The sequence below is a fragment of the Lepidochelys kempii genome, chromosome 18 (genome assembly GCF_965140265.1).
Source record: "Lepidochelys kempii isolate rLepKem1 chromosome 18, rLepKem1.hap2, whole genome shotgun sequence".
In the NCBI taxonomy this organism is placed as follows: Eukaryota; Metazoa; Chordata; order Testudines; family Cheloniidae; genus Lepidochelys; species Lepidochelys kempii.
The window spans coordinates 3,776,026-3,792,689 of NC_133273.1; the positions used below are offsets into that span (position 1 = coordinate 3,776,026).

General features: G+C 53.4%; 1 pseudogene; it reads left to right on the forward strand.

The window, feature by feature from the left end:
- Positions 1-1,527: 1,527 nt before the first annotated feature.
- LOC140900208 (small ribosomal subunit protein uS3mA-like) overlaps positions 1,528-16,664 on the forward strand; it is a 41,197-nt pseudogene continuing 26,060 nt past the window's right edge.

Consider the following 16,664-nt stretch of genomic DNA (forward strand, 5'->3'; position numbering starts at 1 on the left):
TCCTCCCCGGCCGCCTTTACCAGGCCTCCCACGATCTGGCCGCCCTTGGTGCCAGACAGTGGATGGGAGCTGGCTAGGCTGAGTACATCGCCAGACCCCTGAGACAGGCCCAGATCCTCGGCCGGATCTGCAAATCAGCTCCCCGGGAGTCAGTGCATTGGTTCACAGCAGCCAAGGATCTGCCTAGAAGGCCCCAATCCTGCCTCCATGAGCCGTGCAGACCCCTGGCACCCACCACTGGTCACAGGGCTGAGCCGGGGCCTGCCACGTCTCAGGGGGTCCCTGCTGCATCCCCGACTGAGCTGGTGAGCAGGCACCGTCCTTCCTCAGGGACTTCAGGTCCAAGGGCTTTTCAGGACCCCCTGAGTTTGGGCAATGCTCCCCTCCCCCCAGCAGCCATTCCTGGTCACAGGCTATGCCGCAGTCACGGGGAGGAATTGCGTTTGAGTCACTGAGCCCAGCAGGGGGCGCCCCGCACCTCTGGGGAGCCTGAGGAGATGTCCACCGTGCAAAAAAAGGCCCACGGTAGCAAAGACTCAGAACCTGGGTGACCTGCCTCCTGGTCACGCTCTGGGGCTGGAAAACTGCAGCGTAAGGCTGGACCCTCTGTACCTAGGCCCAGCGCGGGGGTGGGACTAAGAGTGCAGCTGCAGCCAAAGCCCGAATATTTCCCTGCTAGTTCTAGCCCTGTAGTGCAGGCCGGAGCCAGCTGGCCCGGGCTCTGTGACTTGTGGATGCAGTTTTCATTTTGCAGGGTAGACATTCCCCGTAGTTCCTCTGGATAAGGGCGAGCCCTGGAAGTGGAGGGGCCTGAGCTGGCCTGTAGGGTCCTGACGTGGGGCGTCCAGGGCTTACAGGTGCAATTGTCCACTTGTACCCTTTCCCCAGGGATTGGCATGTGCAGGTTGGTGCCACACTGTCCTACCGTCACAGCTGCACCTGGCACCTTCCAGAAGCACATCGGCTCCTGAGAGGCCAAGGAGACCTCATTGCTTTAATGGCTGGTGCGTTATTACTTTGCTGGAAGCTTGCTGCTGTGGACGAGGAGGATGGTCTTGCATTAAGGCACTGTGCTGGATGCAGGTGATCTGGGGCCAATCGGGGCTCTGCCAGAACCCCCGGGTGTGACTTGAACAAGTCCCTTCCTCTCTCTGTGCCTCAGTTCCTCCATCAGTGAAATGGGACTAAAAATTGCCCTTGGCTACTGAGATCGTGAGCTCTGGGTCAGGTACTGTCTCTCGCTCTCTGCAGCACTCTGCACAGTGGGGCCCTGGCCTCAGCTGGCGTCTCTAGATGCTATTGAGGCTGTTACACTGGGATGAACAGGAGACCTCCAGAGTGAAAAGAACCAGCTGTAGTTTGAGCTAAAGAGCCCAGGCAGACAAGATCGTCCGGTAGCTGGTGAAGAAGTGGCTGTTCCTTCCCCAGAGAGCCAGCAACGAGCTGGTCTACATTGCCCACAGGCATGGAGGTGCCAATGTCCCCCGCATGGAGAGGACCCTGAAGGCAGACATCCACTCACTGTACATGGAAACCCTGAAGCGTAAACCGGACCAGGGTAAAGTCTTCAAACTGACCAGCAAGTGGGACGCCAGCAACCACTTCCTCGCTGGGGGCGGCTTTGCCCGTTTCGCCGACTGGCGGTTCATCCACCGCGCCCGGCTCAACTGCGTCCCGCTCAAAGGAGCCGTCCGCCACGGGAACCGAGACAAGCGTTGCAGGAAGTGCGGCTACTCCAACGAGACCCTGCCCCACATCCTGTGCAGCTGCAAGCCCCACTCCAGAGCCTGGCAGCTGCACCACAACGCCATCCAGAACCGCCTGGTGAAAGCCATCGCACCGCGCCTGGGGGAGGTCGCTGTGAACTGCGCCATCCCCGGGACTGACAGCCCGCTGCAACCCAACGTGGTCGTCACCGACGAGGCTCAGAAAAAGATCACCCGCGTCGACATCACGGTCCCCTTCGAGAACAGGACCCCGGCCTTCCGAGAAGCCCGAGCTCGGAAACTGGAAAAATACGCCCCTCTGGCCGACACCCTGAGAGCGAAGGGCTACGAGGCGCAGCTGCACGCCCTGATCGTCGGAGCCCTGGGTGCTTGGGACCCCTGCAACGAGCGTGTGCTGCGGACCTGTGGGATCGGTCGACGCTACGCACGGCTCATGCGGCACCTCATGGTCTCGGACACCATCCAATGGTCCAGGGACATCTACATAGAGCACATCACCGGCCACCGACAGCACCAGGAGGTGTGAGCCGGTACGACATCGTGCATCCACTATGGGAAAGGGGCAGAGAGGCTTTCCCCATTGGACCATATGAACTGGAACCATAAACCCACTGAACATTAAATCCCACCAAATGAGGGGAAATCCATCCTCATCATCGTATCCACTCACTATACTCCGCACCTGAACATAGCCATTATATGGATAACTTACCCCCATACCTCAATGTCTGTACTCTGACCTGTTAACCTTTTACCCCCAATCGGGGAGATTGCAGATTATTATGTAATCCTTATGCCACCCGTTCCTAAACCGAATTTCGCACCCCTTGATAATCTGTACCTTATCCCCTGACAACCAGAAACTTCTGTGCTTGAACTCTGTACCGTTTTCTTTTTACTTCAACATCATCTTAATAAAATTATTAAACCTGAGCTAAAGAGCCCAGGTCCCCAGCTGGGGTTGTCATGCCGTGGCGGGTGCAGGGTTCCCTGCACTGGACAGGAGGAACACACGCTGAAAATGCCGCGGGAGCCGGCCCCTCTCATGGGACGCAGCAACATGTTATTGGCTCCCGTCACTTCGGTGTGATTGTATCCCAGGGGGCTGCAGTTTGGTCCCAGCCCAGGGTCCCTGGCATGGCATTGTCTCCCATAGCAAGAGTGCCACTTTCAGGGCTCCCACCTCCTACCCCGTGTATAATGCCAGCTGGATTTAAAGGGGCAATATGCCATGGTGCAGCCAAGTCCCCCCGACTCCGTGGGATGTTTACATGGCCCAGTGTGTCCTAGCGGGGTTAGAATAGAATCTCAGGGTTGGAAGGGACCTCAGGAGGTCATCTAGTCCAACCCCCTGCTCAAACCAATACCCAATTTTTGCCCCAGATCCCTAAATGGCCCACTCAAGGATTGATCTCACAACCCTGGGTTTAGCAGGCTAATGCTCAAACCACTGAGCTCTCCCTCCCTTGCACTGAGCTATCCCTCCCCCCACCACAAAAGCAGGATCTCACCCAGCACTGGCATCTCAGCTGCTCCTGCCCACGGCCTTGCAGTCACTGCGGGATTGCCTTGCCCCAGTGACAGCCACTGGTGCAACACTGCAGAGCAAAGCAGGGCACGGGCTCAGTGCAGTATCCCTGCTGCATGCACTGCTGTTCGCCTCCCACCCCCGCCCCCTGCCGTGGCCACTCTGGGGAGGTCAGGGTGCCCTGCCTTTGTCAGCATAGGGAGAGGTAGAGGTGGCTTTCTAAGGAGTTGTGCAGCCCTCTGCTGGCAATGCTAAGGAATGGTAGGAGGGAGAATAGCACAATAAAGACAATGGATTTCAAGAATGCAGACTTTGGCAAACTCAAAAAGAAAAGGAGGACTTGTGGCACCTTAGAGACTAACAAATTTATTTGCATGTAAGCTTTTGTGAGCTACAGCTCACTTCATCAGATTATGAAGTGAGTGATAGCTCACAAAAGCTTATGCTCAGATACATTTGTTAGTTTGGGAGGGAGGTTGAGGAACCCCAGGAGCATCAGAGGGGAAGCTGGGGGGTCTGCACCAGTGGGGGTGGGGACTGGGTGGGAGCAGAATCAATTGTTTTGCAGAGGACAGGCAGATGTGGAGGTGAGAGCTCTTGCAGAAGGGCCAGGATCCCCTTCCCCGCTACATATCGGCACGTGGGCAGCACTGATTGTCCGCCGCAGACTGGGGCCAGATGTGAGGGAGAGGGTCAACGATCAAGAGACAGACCGGAAAAAATCTCATGATCTTTTGGGTCAATTTTAGGATTTTCAGGGGTCTGGCTCATGATTTTTAATCTCATGAGATTGACAATATTGGGGTTATGGGGGGAAGGGTCTGGTAGGGAGTGGGGATTAGGGGGGCTGGGGCCTGTCAATGAGCGGGGATTATTTGAGGATGGGGGAAAGAGGATTGAACAGCATTTGAGAGGCTCTGGGTCAGGATTTTTATCTGACCAAATCTCTAATGATTCCCCTTCCCAGCTGCAGCGAGGAGGTTGCGAAGGGAGCTGCTGGGCTGTATGGAGACGGTGTGCTGGGTGCTGTGGGCGAGAAGGAGCAGTGACATGGAAGTGGAACTGGATCTGCACTGTACAGGGGGGACACCCATACCCATCCACCCACCCCCACACACACCCTGTGACTCAAAGCTCACCACCACGCACAGGGGAAAACTTGCTTCTCCTCCCTGCAACGAAGATGGCTGGGAGACCGAGCACCCTTCCTCCAAATCAGCTCCCAAGAGACCACCAGCCTGGGGCAGGGGCCTTCGTGCTGCCAGGTAGGAAGGGGTTTGCCATCACAAGCCTCTGCCGTCTTCCTCTGCCTTTTCACTCAGCCTCTCTCTGTCTTCTCATAACTTGTTAATCCACCCTGAACTCCCCTGACCTTTATCCAACCCCCCCTGCCCTCTTACCACGCTGCCTGGAGCACCGGTGGATGGCGGCACAGCTGCACCAGGACAGGCAGCTGCTCCGCGCAGCACAGAGCACTGGGTCAGGCCAGGCTCTGCAGCCCCCCTGCCCAGAGCATTGCACCAGAGGCACGACGAGGTAAGGCTGTGGGGGAGGGGGAACAGCAGGGGAGGGGCTGGGGGCAAGCCTCCTGGGCCAGGAGCTCCAGGGCCGGGCAAGAAGGTCCCGCGGGCAGGATGTGGCCTGCAGGCCGTAGTTTGCCCACCTCTGGCCTAGAGAGTAGACCCCATCTAGCCCATGGCCAGCCTGAGATCTCCGGCCCAATTCTGTAGGCCCAAGGGGTCCAGGGAAGCAGCCATGCCTTGAGATCCTTATCTGAACACGCTGTTCCTCTGGATGGGTCTGCGTGCCCCCATTATGGCTGCAGCCACAAAGGGTTAGTATGGAAATGGCATGTGTTCTAGGCCAGTGTAATTCCATGTCTCCTAGAGCTCCTGGCCATACTGGGAGGGCTCCTGCACCAGGAGCCCAGGGGACGCTCTCCGCCAGTGGCAGGACATACCCTCTACCTCCTCTGGGTCTGGAAAGTCACTGACTTCTGAGCTACCAAGCTTTATGCTGCGCTGCGTTCCCGTGGACCAATCAACCCTTCTGCTTTACAACATCTGTCTGCGAAGTTGGGGTGCAGGGCCCTCTGGCTTCCCCCACCAAGGGGCAGGATGCCGTGGGAACAGGGATGCTGAATGCTCCGAGGCCAGACCAGGAAGGCCGAAGCCGACAGGCTCCTTGCCCTGGACAGCGTGCCCTGAGGGTAGGGTTGCCAATTTTCTAATTGCACAAAACCAAACACCCTATCCCCGCCCCTATCCCCGAGGCCCTGCCCTTCCCCAAGCCCCCGTCCCCGCTCACTATATTCCCCCTCGCTCGGTGGCTCACTGTCCCCCACCCTCACTCACTTTTACTGGGCTGGGGCAGGGGTGCAGGAGGATGTGAGGGCTCTCACTGGGGGTGCGGGCTCCAGGGTGGGGCAGAGGGGTTCAGGGTGTGGAAGGGGGCTCCGGGCTGGGGCAGGGAGTTGGGGTGCAGGTGGGGTGAGGGTGCAGGTGTGGGCTTTGGGGTGGGGCTGGGGATGAGGGGTTTGGGGTGCAGGAGGGAGCTCCAGGCTGGGCTTGGGGCTGAGGGATTTGGAATGTGGGAGGGGGCTGCGGGTTGAGGCAGGAGGTAGGGATGTGGGAGGGAGTATGGGCTCTGGACTGTGGGTGCGGGCTCTGGGTTGGGGCTGGGGATGAGGGGTTCAGGGTGTGGGAGGGGGCTCTGGGCTGGGGCAGAGGGGTGGAGCAGAAGGGTGAGGGCTCTGGGCTGGGGGTGTGGGCTCAGGGCTGAGGCAGGGGTTTGGGGCTTGGGGTTGGGGCACAGGCCTACCTCGGATGGCTCCTGGTCAGTGGCGCAGTGGGGTAAGGCAGGCTCCCCAGAAGTGGCTAGCAGGTCTGGTGCCGAGGCGGGACGGGGGGGCCAGGAGCCTCCGTGCAACGCTCTCGTCCACAGGCACCACCTCCCCAGTTCCCACTGGCCGGTGCAGAGCCCGTGCTCAGAGCGGGGGCAGTGTGCGGAGCCCCATGCCTCCCCCTTCCCTCCCCGCCGCCTAGAGCCAGACCTGCTGGCCACTTCCATGGCGCAGCATGGTGCCAGGACCGGCAGGGACTAGCCTGCCTTAACGCTGCTGTACGCCGACTGCACTTTTAACGGCCTAGTTGGCGGTGCTGACCGGAGCCGCCAGGGTCCCTTCTCGACTGGGCGTTCCAGTAGAAAACCAGACGCCTGGTCACCGTACCTGAGGGGGAGCCATGCTACCTAGAGCCCTGGCTTGCTTCCTGCTGAGCAGTTACAGAGCATCGGACCTGTGGCTCTCTCACACCCAGCTACAGGCCCCTGTGTGGGCTGCTAACTCCCAGCTCCTTCCCCCTCCCCAAGAGTGGGCTGGGACCTTGGTGTTTCTATTATGCTTATTACCCAGCCTGGCTCCTTCGGGGCCCAATCCTGGGCGGTGCTGAGTGCCCTCACTCCCCATTGACTTCACTGGGAGCCGAGGGAGCTCTGCCCCTCACAGGATCAGGCCTGTGAACAGCCATCCGGACTTACTTCCCTGGGAGCACACATATGGAAGCATCACCCTGGAAAGAGGCCAGGCCAGGCCTGTCCCACCCCGTCGCCTAAAGCTGCTGTAGGACCCCATTACACAGGGACAGGGCCTTGCACCCAGCTGTCCAGCCTAGTTCCTGGAGCTCAAATGTCTGCCAGTTTCCTCAGTAACTCTAGACAGAGCCCTGATCTGCGCGACCATCCGGCCACAGCCAGTTCCCCGAGCACAAAGTAAATGTGGGTTTCAGAGTAGCAGCAGTGTTAATCTGTATCCGCAAAAAGAACAGGAGGACTTGTGGCACCTTAGAGACTAACAAATTTATTAGAGCATAAGCTTTCGTGAGCTACGGTTCACTTCATCGGATGCATAGAATGGAACATATAGTAAGAAGATATATATATATACATACAGAGAAGGTGGAAGTTGCCATACAAACTGTAAGAGGCTAATTAGTTAAGATGAGCTATTATCAGCAGGAGAAAAAAACTTTTGTAGTGATAATCAAGATGGCCCATTTAGACAGTTGACAAGAAGGTGTGAGATACTTAACATGGGGAAATACATTCAATATGTGTAATGACCCAGCCACTCCTAGTCTCTCTTCAAATCCAAGTTAATGGTATCTAGTTTGCATATTAATTCAAGCTCAGCAGTTTCTCGTGGGAGTCTGTTTTTGAAGCTTTTCTGTTGCAAAATTGCCACCCTTAAATCTTTTACTGAGTGGCCAGAGAGGTTGAAGTGTTCTACTGGTTTTTGAATGTTATGATTCCTGATGTCAGATTTGTGTCCATTTATTCTTTTGCGTAGAGACTGTCCGGTTTGGCCAATGTACATGGCAGAGGGGCATTGCTGGCACACAATGGCATATATCACATTGGTAGATGTGCAGGTGAACAAGCCCCTGATGACATTGCTAATGTGATTAGGTCCTATGATGGTGTCACTTGAATAAATATGTGGACAGAGTTGGCAATGGGCTTTGTTGCAAGGATAGGTTCCTGGGTTAGTGTTTTTGTTGTGTGGCTCTCTCTTTTAGAGGCATTTCCAGCTGTTGAAACCACTGGAGGGCAGCACTGGTGTGTCTCTGCTCTGCCTGCAATTACCCACTTCTCAGCTTCAGAGTCCCTCTGGGTGTCTGATTTGTGGGTAGTTCTCTGAGGCGCCCATCCCCATGGGCTCTAGGGTTTAACAGAGAGCTGAACAAGCTGTGAGGGGTGGGGAAGTTTCTTGTCCTTTTATTGCCTTGTTCAATTCTGTTTGAAAAATTGCAATAAGATAAAGTCAATAGAGCAACCAGTGGCAGAGAGGATGGCTGGGCTTGTAGTTAAAGTATTGAGAGTAAAATAAGGTTCCATTCCAGGTGCTGCTGTAGTCTCCCCCATCACCTTTGGCAAGTCTTGTCTCCCCATGCCTCAGTTTCCCATCTATAAACTAGGACTAACAATAAGTCTTGTCTGTTTAGACTGTCAGCTCTTCAGAGCAGCAAGGGGTAGTTAGTTAATCAATTGTTAATTAGTTAATATTTGAGGGTTGGGCCTCAGTTTCTTCTGCATTTTTAACGTCTAATCTAATCACGTTTGCCATGATTAGATGTTACTGTCAATACAAATAAAGGCCGGAGCCAGGTACTAAAACCAGACGGTTGCACTGCCCTCAGACCCAGCCCGTCACAGCAGCTCTGAGCTTTGGCAACAGACAGAGAGGAGCGTATTATTGGATGGCTCCTCACCTTGCTCTGCACAAACACAGTTCCTAGCCCCTGGCTGGGACTCCTACGTGTAACCACGTGGCTCATCAATTAATGGAATTGTTTCCTGTCTCATCCCTCCCTGCATCTGGCTTGACGCCCGTTCACACTCCAGTGCGGGCTGCAATGGTTGCAGCGCGAAGGGCCAGAGCTGTGCCTGCTTCTCCCAGAGCCAAGGAGCAAGTGGGCTTGGAGTCGGAATTACTTTTGTTTGAAACAAAGAGAGCAAAGTTAATCAGGTGCGCTGGGGAGGTCCCCGAGATGCAAGGATGTTCCCAGACTCCACCTATGTGGGGCAGAGAACCCCAGCTGCCCCGCTACCAGTCCAACCCGCTCCATCCCCGTCTACAGCCTTCTGAGAAGCAGGAATTGGCCCTGGAACACTGGCAACACTCAGGCAGCACCAATCACTAGATCAGCCCTCGGGCAGGCCAGGACGGAACCGCGGGCATTCAGAAGAGGCACCCATTGAGCCCTAGCGGAGTGGCTCATGCTCATCCAGACAGCTGCCCTGGGCAGTGCAGTACACTGAATCCCAGACCTTAGCTGGCAAGAGAACCCTGACTCAGCTGCCTGCTCAGCTCAGCCCCTCTGCTCCTCTGGCTGGCACCTCAGTGTGGGGTGAGCCCCGGTCTCTGCTGGGTCTGTCCTTGGTGTAGGTATGCTGCTGAAAGCTCCCTCCTACTGCCAGGCTGACTGGAGCATACAGGGAGCAGCATCCTTCAGGCTCAGTGTGGTTGTAATTATTTATTTGTACTGCAGCAGCCCAGAGAAACCGCAGTAGCAACCCCCCATGGTGCTAGGCGCTGGATGACCAGAACAAAGAGAAAATTCCAGCCTCCACACACACCAGGTAGACGCCTTCTTTGACTGCACACACTGCAGCTGAGTGGAGTTTTTCTATCACATCAATGGTTTGGGTCCCAACTGGAAATATTTGTTTCTCTCCAACTTTGTGGGATTTGGGGGAGTTTTCTGCCTTGGGAAGAAAGTGTCAGAAAACCGAAATGAGGTAAAAATTGGCCTCATCTGGCTGTGTCTGGGCCTGTTGTGTCCCTGCAATCTCCCCTCCCATGCCAGCTCCTTGTCAAGGGAACTCAGCTCTGCCAGCTTGGGCAGGACTAAGCTCCTTGTCAGGAGTGGCATCCACATCCTCCAATGGGAGGAGGGCTAGAAGCAGGGAGTTGGGTGGGCTTTCCTACCACCAACTAGGGGTATGGGGTGGGACAGAGGCCTCTCCACTCCTCTCCCTGCTTTCCCTCACCCAGTCAGTCAGAGCTCAGGAGTAGGGTTGGCCCCTTTGAAGACAGGCTGGGGATTGGGGGTTCCGCACAAGAAGGAAGAAAAGTAGTTTTCAGGAGAGAGCTGTGACATTCTGTACCTCATGGGAACACCCTACACCCCCATGTTCATCCTTATAATATGATTGTGTGGTATCTAATGCAAAGTTTGTAATGCCGTATGTCTTTGGAAAGCTCATGATGTACTGAGCATTGTTGTTATAGTAATGTTATAGTTTGTCATTTCATGTATATAGTTATGAGGCTGAAAATGTGTCCTCATGGCTTAAAGCAAGCCCAGGAAAAATCTTCTCCAAGAGCAAAGGGGCAGTTCACACCTCATCAGGGCATTTATGTGACAAACCCAGCCCAGCCTCACAAGAACAAAGGACACTGGCCTAGGCAGCAAGAAAGGATCTGGACTCTCGAGTGAGTCACCCCTTTCCTTTGGTCAGTTTGGGACTGTGATGAGGTAATGCTCACCTGACTCTGAAGGAGCGGGGGGCAAAGCCAAAAGGGAAGAAAGAACATGATAAAAGGGAGAGACGTTTGCCATGCTCCTCCTTTCTCTTCCACCTCCATCTACAGACATCACCACCAAACTACTGAAGTGCTGATCAAAGGGGAGAGCCTGGCTGAAGGGCAACCAGCCAATCTGTGGTGCGAAGCATCTAAGTTTGTAAGGGCACTGAAAGTGTTAAGATCAGCTTGGAATGTGTTTTGCTTTTATTTCATTTGACCAAATCTGATCTGTTATGCTTTGACTTATAATCGCTTAAAAATCTATCTTTCATAGTTAATAAATTTGTTTGTTTGTTCTACCTGAAGCAGTATGTTTGGTTTGAACGATGTCAGAGACTCCTCTTGGGACAACAAGCCTCGTACGTATCAATTTCTTTGTTAAAAGGATGATCTCATATAAGCTTGCAGCGTCCAGCGGGCATAACTGGACACTGCAAGAGGGAGGTTCCTAGGGTGGTGTCTGAGACCGGAGATATTGGCTAGTGTCATTTGGTTGCACAATCCAAGGAGCAGCTTACATGCCAGAGGCTCTGTGTGAACAGCCCAGGAGTGGAGGTTCTCACAGCAGAGCAGGGTCAGGCTGGATCCCAGAGTCGAGGATTGGAGTGATCTAGCAGATCACTGGTCCAGATTACACCAGGGGAACATCACAAGAGCGCAGTGTGTCTCCTCCTGGAGAGTCTACACTGAACCCAACACTAAGTGGCAGCTCCCGCCAAAGGAGCCAGGCTCAGCAGAGAGAAACCAGAATCCGAACTGTTGTATAGCTATAGACATTGAATGTGCAATACCTGTGCCCCCCCCCGCCCCCCAGTGACTTTAATGAGGCCTTGAGCATAGGGCTGCAGGGCTGGGTCTGTGCCACATACCGTTGGTTAGACTCCACCAACTGACCCTTTCGCCAGCTGGCCATTAGATTTCCAAGTAAGAGAAGTTTGCTCCTGGTGTAGGACCCTCCTTTCTAGGTTAGTTTAAGGCAGTGCATTTCAACCTTTTTGTGCAGGCAACCCCCTTTGGGCTTAAAAAAAACATGAAACCTCCCCCCCTCAGAAATTTTTTTGACCCCATACCTTATACTTGGGGTTTCAGCTCCCTGTGGCTTGCGGTGCAGGGCTCTGGTCTTCAGTCCCAGTCGGGGATCTGGGTTTCAGCCCAGCGTGGGGCTGAAACATGTAAATTAGCTTCACGGGGTAGGGCCCCAGGCAATCACCCTGCATCCTACACCCTACTGTTATCCCTGCTTGTGACCCCCCTAACCCCATTCCACGACCCCCCAGAGGTTGTGACCCGCAAGTTGAGAAGCACTGGTTTAAGGCATCTGTGTTTGACAAAGTTGGTAACTAAACTAATTCCTCCATTTACACTTGTCTTGAACCCCTGTCCATTGCCATTAAGCCCAGGTGGCGACAGGATGGAATTGGTGGGGCAATTGGTATAATCCCCAATGTGGCCAGATATCTGGCAGGAATCCAGATTTTGTGCTCAAATCTAAATCATGACCAGGCAGAACGCAAAGCGTCGAGTCCTAGAGAGACCGAAACCCCCCAGCATCACTCGTCCCTCCCAGCTCAGTTATCAGACAGGCCTCTGTGACTAGTTCTCCAGGAATGAATTCTTAGGGCACAGTCTTGTCTCTGGGTATGTGTGCAGGGGGCCCAGAAGTCAGTCGCAAGCATCCCAGTTCCCCTTAGGACTCTACTTAAGGAAAAGCCGAAGAGATCTTCTGAACACCTGCAGCGTTAAGTTACATCTTCCTACGTCGATCATAGAATCATAGAATCATAGAATATCAGGGTTGGAAGGGACCTCAGGAGGTCATCTAGTCCAACCCCCTGCTCAAAAGCAGGACCCATCCCCAATTAAATCATCCCAGCCAGGGCTTTGTCAAGCCTGACCTTAAAAACTTCTAAGGAAGGAGATTCTACCACCTCCCTAGGCAACGCATTCCAGTGCTTCACCACCCTCCTAGTGAAAAAGTTTTTCCTAATATCCAACCTAAACCTCCCCCACTGCAACTTGAGACCATTACTGTCAAGCCTGTTATGCTATCAAAAGCATAACAGGCCAAATTTATCCTTGGTGTAAGCAGATGCAACTCTTTTGACTTCCCTGGGGATGAACCCAACTAGTGTAACAATAACATGAACACTGAGTTATGTGTATGATAACAGCACCCCATGTGGGGGCCAAACCTCATTGTGCTAGGCACTGTACAAATGCACAGGGAGGGACAATCCCTGCTCCAAAGAGCTTACCACTTAACTAGACAGGGAAGACCAAGGATGGGCGGTAACTGAGGCACTGACAGGGGAAGCAGCTTTCCCAAGGTCCCACAGCACATGAATAGCAGAGCTCGGAGTAGAACCCAGATATCCTGTATGCCGCGCCTACTAGCCCACGCTGCCTCTTGCCTCTGCTGTAGAGAGGAACGTGTGTGGGTGACTCAGAAAAGCACCTAGTGCCTCTAGCTACTTGTGAAGGGCTCCGCATTGGGTGTGATGCCCTCCGCACTGAAAGCCACTCAGCAATCACAGTGGCATCAACAACACAAAGAACATTAAACAGCTGTAGGAGAGGGGGAAATCGGTGGAAACACTGCCAGGAAAATTCATGCAAATTCCGCCCCCAGTTTGGTTTGCAGGCGTGTGTAGACTTGCAGGGACATTAAAGAATCAGAAAGTCACTGGGTGAAGCAGCTGGGAGCTCTAAAAGTGGGAAAATCTGCACTGGGAAGTTTAGAAAATGGTGCCGAAGAGCACGTCAGGTGACAGGGAGGAAAGCTCAGTGGTTAGGGCACTTGTCATGGGTGTGGGTCACTTCCTACTGTTCCACAGAATCCCCATGTGGCCTTGGGCAAATCAGGAGGTCCCCCAGCTCCTGTCTATCTAATGGGGGCTGGAAGCGCCACCCCAGCTGCGAGGGGACTGGGAAGATCAATACATTAAATGCTGTGAGGTGATAAGGTAAAGGAAGATGATCTCTGTTCAGCTATTTCCATTGCTCCGATCATGGAGGTTCTGAGCATCCCCAGACATCTTTTAATTTACCTGCATGGCTCTGCTGTGTATCACTCCCATTTTATAGCTGTGGAAACCAAGGCACAGTGATTTAAGCTCTCATTCAGCATGGAATTTAAGCACATGCCTTGCTTTAAGCACACAAGTTGTCCCATTGATTTTGATGTCACAAGGCATGTTCTCGGACTGTCGAATAGAAAACTTGTGGCCACTTTCTGCTCATGGATTGTACAGAGCTGCTAAGAGCAGGGCTTAAATTCAGCCAGAGCTGTCCAGAGCTGAGCTGCAGTCAATATTTTCAAACCTTGACTCCAGCCTGATGCTGTTGTGATTCTCAACCAGGGGTCCGCAGCCTTCTAGGGGAGGGTGGGCACAAGCCAGTGGCACTGGAATAGCGGGGGCCAAGGGGCCATGGCCCGTCCACTTTTCTCCATGAGCCCGGCCCCCTGCACCTCTTTTCATAGAATCATAGAATCATAGAATATCAGGGTTGGAAGGGACCCCAGAAGGTCATCTAGTCCAACCCCCTGCTCGAAGCAGGACCAATTCCCAGTTAAATCATCCCAGCCAGGGCTTTGTCAAGCCTGACCTTAAAAACCTCTAAGGAAGGAGATTCTACCACCTCCCTAGGTAACGCATTCCAGTGTTTCACCACCCTCTTAGTGAAAAAGTTTTTCCTAATATCCAATCTAAACCTCCCCCACTGCAACTTGAGACCATTACTCCTCGTTCTGTCATCTGCTACCATTGAGAACAGTCTAGAGCCATCCTCTTTGGAACCCCCTTTCAGGTAGTTGAAAGCAGCTATCAAATCCCCCCTCATTCTTCTCTTCTGCAGGCTAAACAATCCCAGCTCCCTCAGCCTCTCCTCATAACTCATGTGTTCCAGTCCCCTAATCATTTTTGTTGCCCTTCGCTGGACTCTCTCCAATTTATCCACATCCTTCTTGAAGTGTGGGGCCCAAAACTGGACACAGTACTCCAGATGAGGCCTCACCAATGTCGAATAGAGGGGAACGATCACGTCCCTCGATCTGCTCGCTATGCCCCTACTTATACATCCCAAAATGCCGTTGGCCTTCTTGGCAACAAGGGCACACTGCTGACTCATATCCAGCTTCTCGTCCACTGTCACCCCTAGGTCCTTTTCTGCAGAACTGCTGCCTAGCCATTCGGTCCCTAGTCTGTAGCTGTGCATTGGGTTCTTCCGTCCTAAGTGCAGGACCCTGCACTTATCCTTATTGAACCTCATCAGATTCCTTTTGGCCCAATCTTCCAATTGGTCTAGGTCCTTCTGTATCCTATCCCTCCCCTCCAGCGTATCTACCACTCCTCCCAGTTTAGTATCATCCGCAAATTTGCTGAGAGTGCAATCCACACCATCCTCCAGATCATTTATGAAGATATTGAATAAAACCGGCCCCAGGACCGACCCTTGGGGCACTCCACTTGATACCGGCTGCCAACTAGACATGGAGCCATTGATCACTACCCGTTGAGCCCGACAATCTAGCCAGCTTTCTACCCACCTTGTAGTGCATTCATCCAGCCCATACTTCCTTAACTTGCTGACAAGAATACTATGGGAGACCGTGTCAAAAGCTTTGCTAAAGTCAAGAAACAATACATCCACTGCTTTCCCTTCATCCACAGAACCAGTAATCTCATCATAAAAGGCGATTAGATTAGTCAGGCATGACCTTCCCTTGGTGAATCCATGCTGGCTGTTCCTGATCACTTTCCTCTCATGCAAGTGCTTCAGGATTGATTCTTTGAGGACCTGCTCCATGATTTTTCCAGGGACTGAGGTGAGGCTGACTGGCCTGTAGTTCCCAGGATCTTCCTTCTTCCCTTTTTTAAAGATTGGCACTACATTAGCCTTTTTCCAGTCATCCGGGACTTCCCCGGTTCGCCACGAGTTTTCAAAGATAATGGCCAGTGGCTCTGCAATCACAGCCGCCAATTCCTTCAGCACTCTCGGATGCAACTCGTCCGGCCCCATGGACTTGTGCACGTCCAGCTTTTCTAAATAGTCCCTAACCGCCTCTATCTCCACAGAGGGCTGGCCATCTCTTCCGCATTTTGTGATGCCCAGCGCAGCAGTCTGGGAGCTGACCTTGTTAGTGAAAACAGAGGCAAAAAAAGCATTGAGTACATTAGCTTTTTCCACATCCTCTGTCACTAGGTTGCCTCCCTCATTCAGTAAGGGGCCCACACATTCCTTGGCTTTCTTCTTGTTGCCAACATACCTGAAGAAACCCTTCTTGTTACTCTTGACATCTCTGGCTAGCTGCAGCTCCAGGTGCGATTTGGCCCTCCTGATAACATTCCTACATGCCCGAGCAATATTTTTATACTCTTCCCTGGTCATATGTCCAACCTTCCACTTCTTGTAAGCTTCTTTTTTATGTTTAAGATCCGCTAGGATTTCACCATTAAGCCAAGCTGGTCGCCTGCCATATTTACTATTCTTTCGACTCATCGGGGTGGTTTGTCCCTGTAACCTCAACAGGGATTCCTTGAAATACAGCCAGCTCTCCTGGACTCCTTTCCCCTTCAAGTTAGTCCCCCAGGGGATCCTGGCCATCCGTTCCCTGAGGGAGTCGAAGTCTGCTTTCCTGAAGTCCAGGGTCCGTATCCTGCTGCTTACCTTTGTTCCCTGCGTCAGGATCCTGAACTCAACCAACTCATGGTCACTGCCTCCCAGATTCCCATCCACTTTTGCTTCCCCCACTAATTCTACCCGGTTTGTGAGCAGCAGGTCAAGAAAAGCACCCCCCCTAGTTGGCTCCTCTAGCACTTGCGCCAGGAAATTGTCCCCTACGCTTTCCAAAAACTTCCTGGATTTTCCCGCGAAGGCCACTCCCCCTGGCTAGGCCAGAAACTAGAGCCCAGCCAGGGTAAGAGTGGCGCAGGGAGGAGACAGTTGTGGGGAGCTGTGGACCCTCCACCTGCCCTGTGTGGGGTTGTGGGGAGTGGGGACATGGGTCAGGGGCTGCTCTTCATTAATGATCTGGAGGATGACATGGATTGCACACTCAGCAAGTTTGCAGATGACACTAAACTGGGAGGAGAGGTAGATACGCTGGAGGGTAGGGATAGGATACAGAGGGCCCTAGACAAATTAGAGAATTGGGCCAAAAGAAATCTGATGAGGTTCAACAAGTGCAGAGTCCTGCTCTTAGGACGGAAGAATTTCATAGACCGCTACAGACTAGGGACTGAATGGCTCGGCAGCAGTTCTGCAGAAAAGGACCTAGGGGTTACAGTGGACGAGAAGCGGGGTATGAGTCAACAGTGTGCCC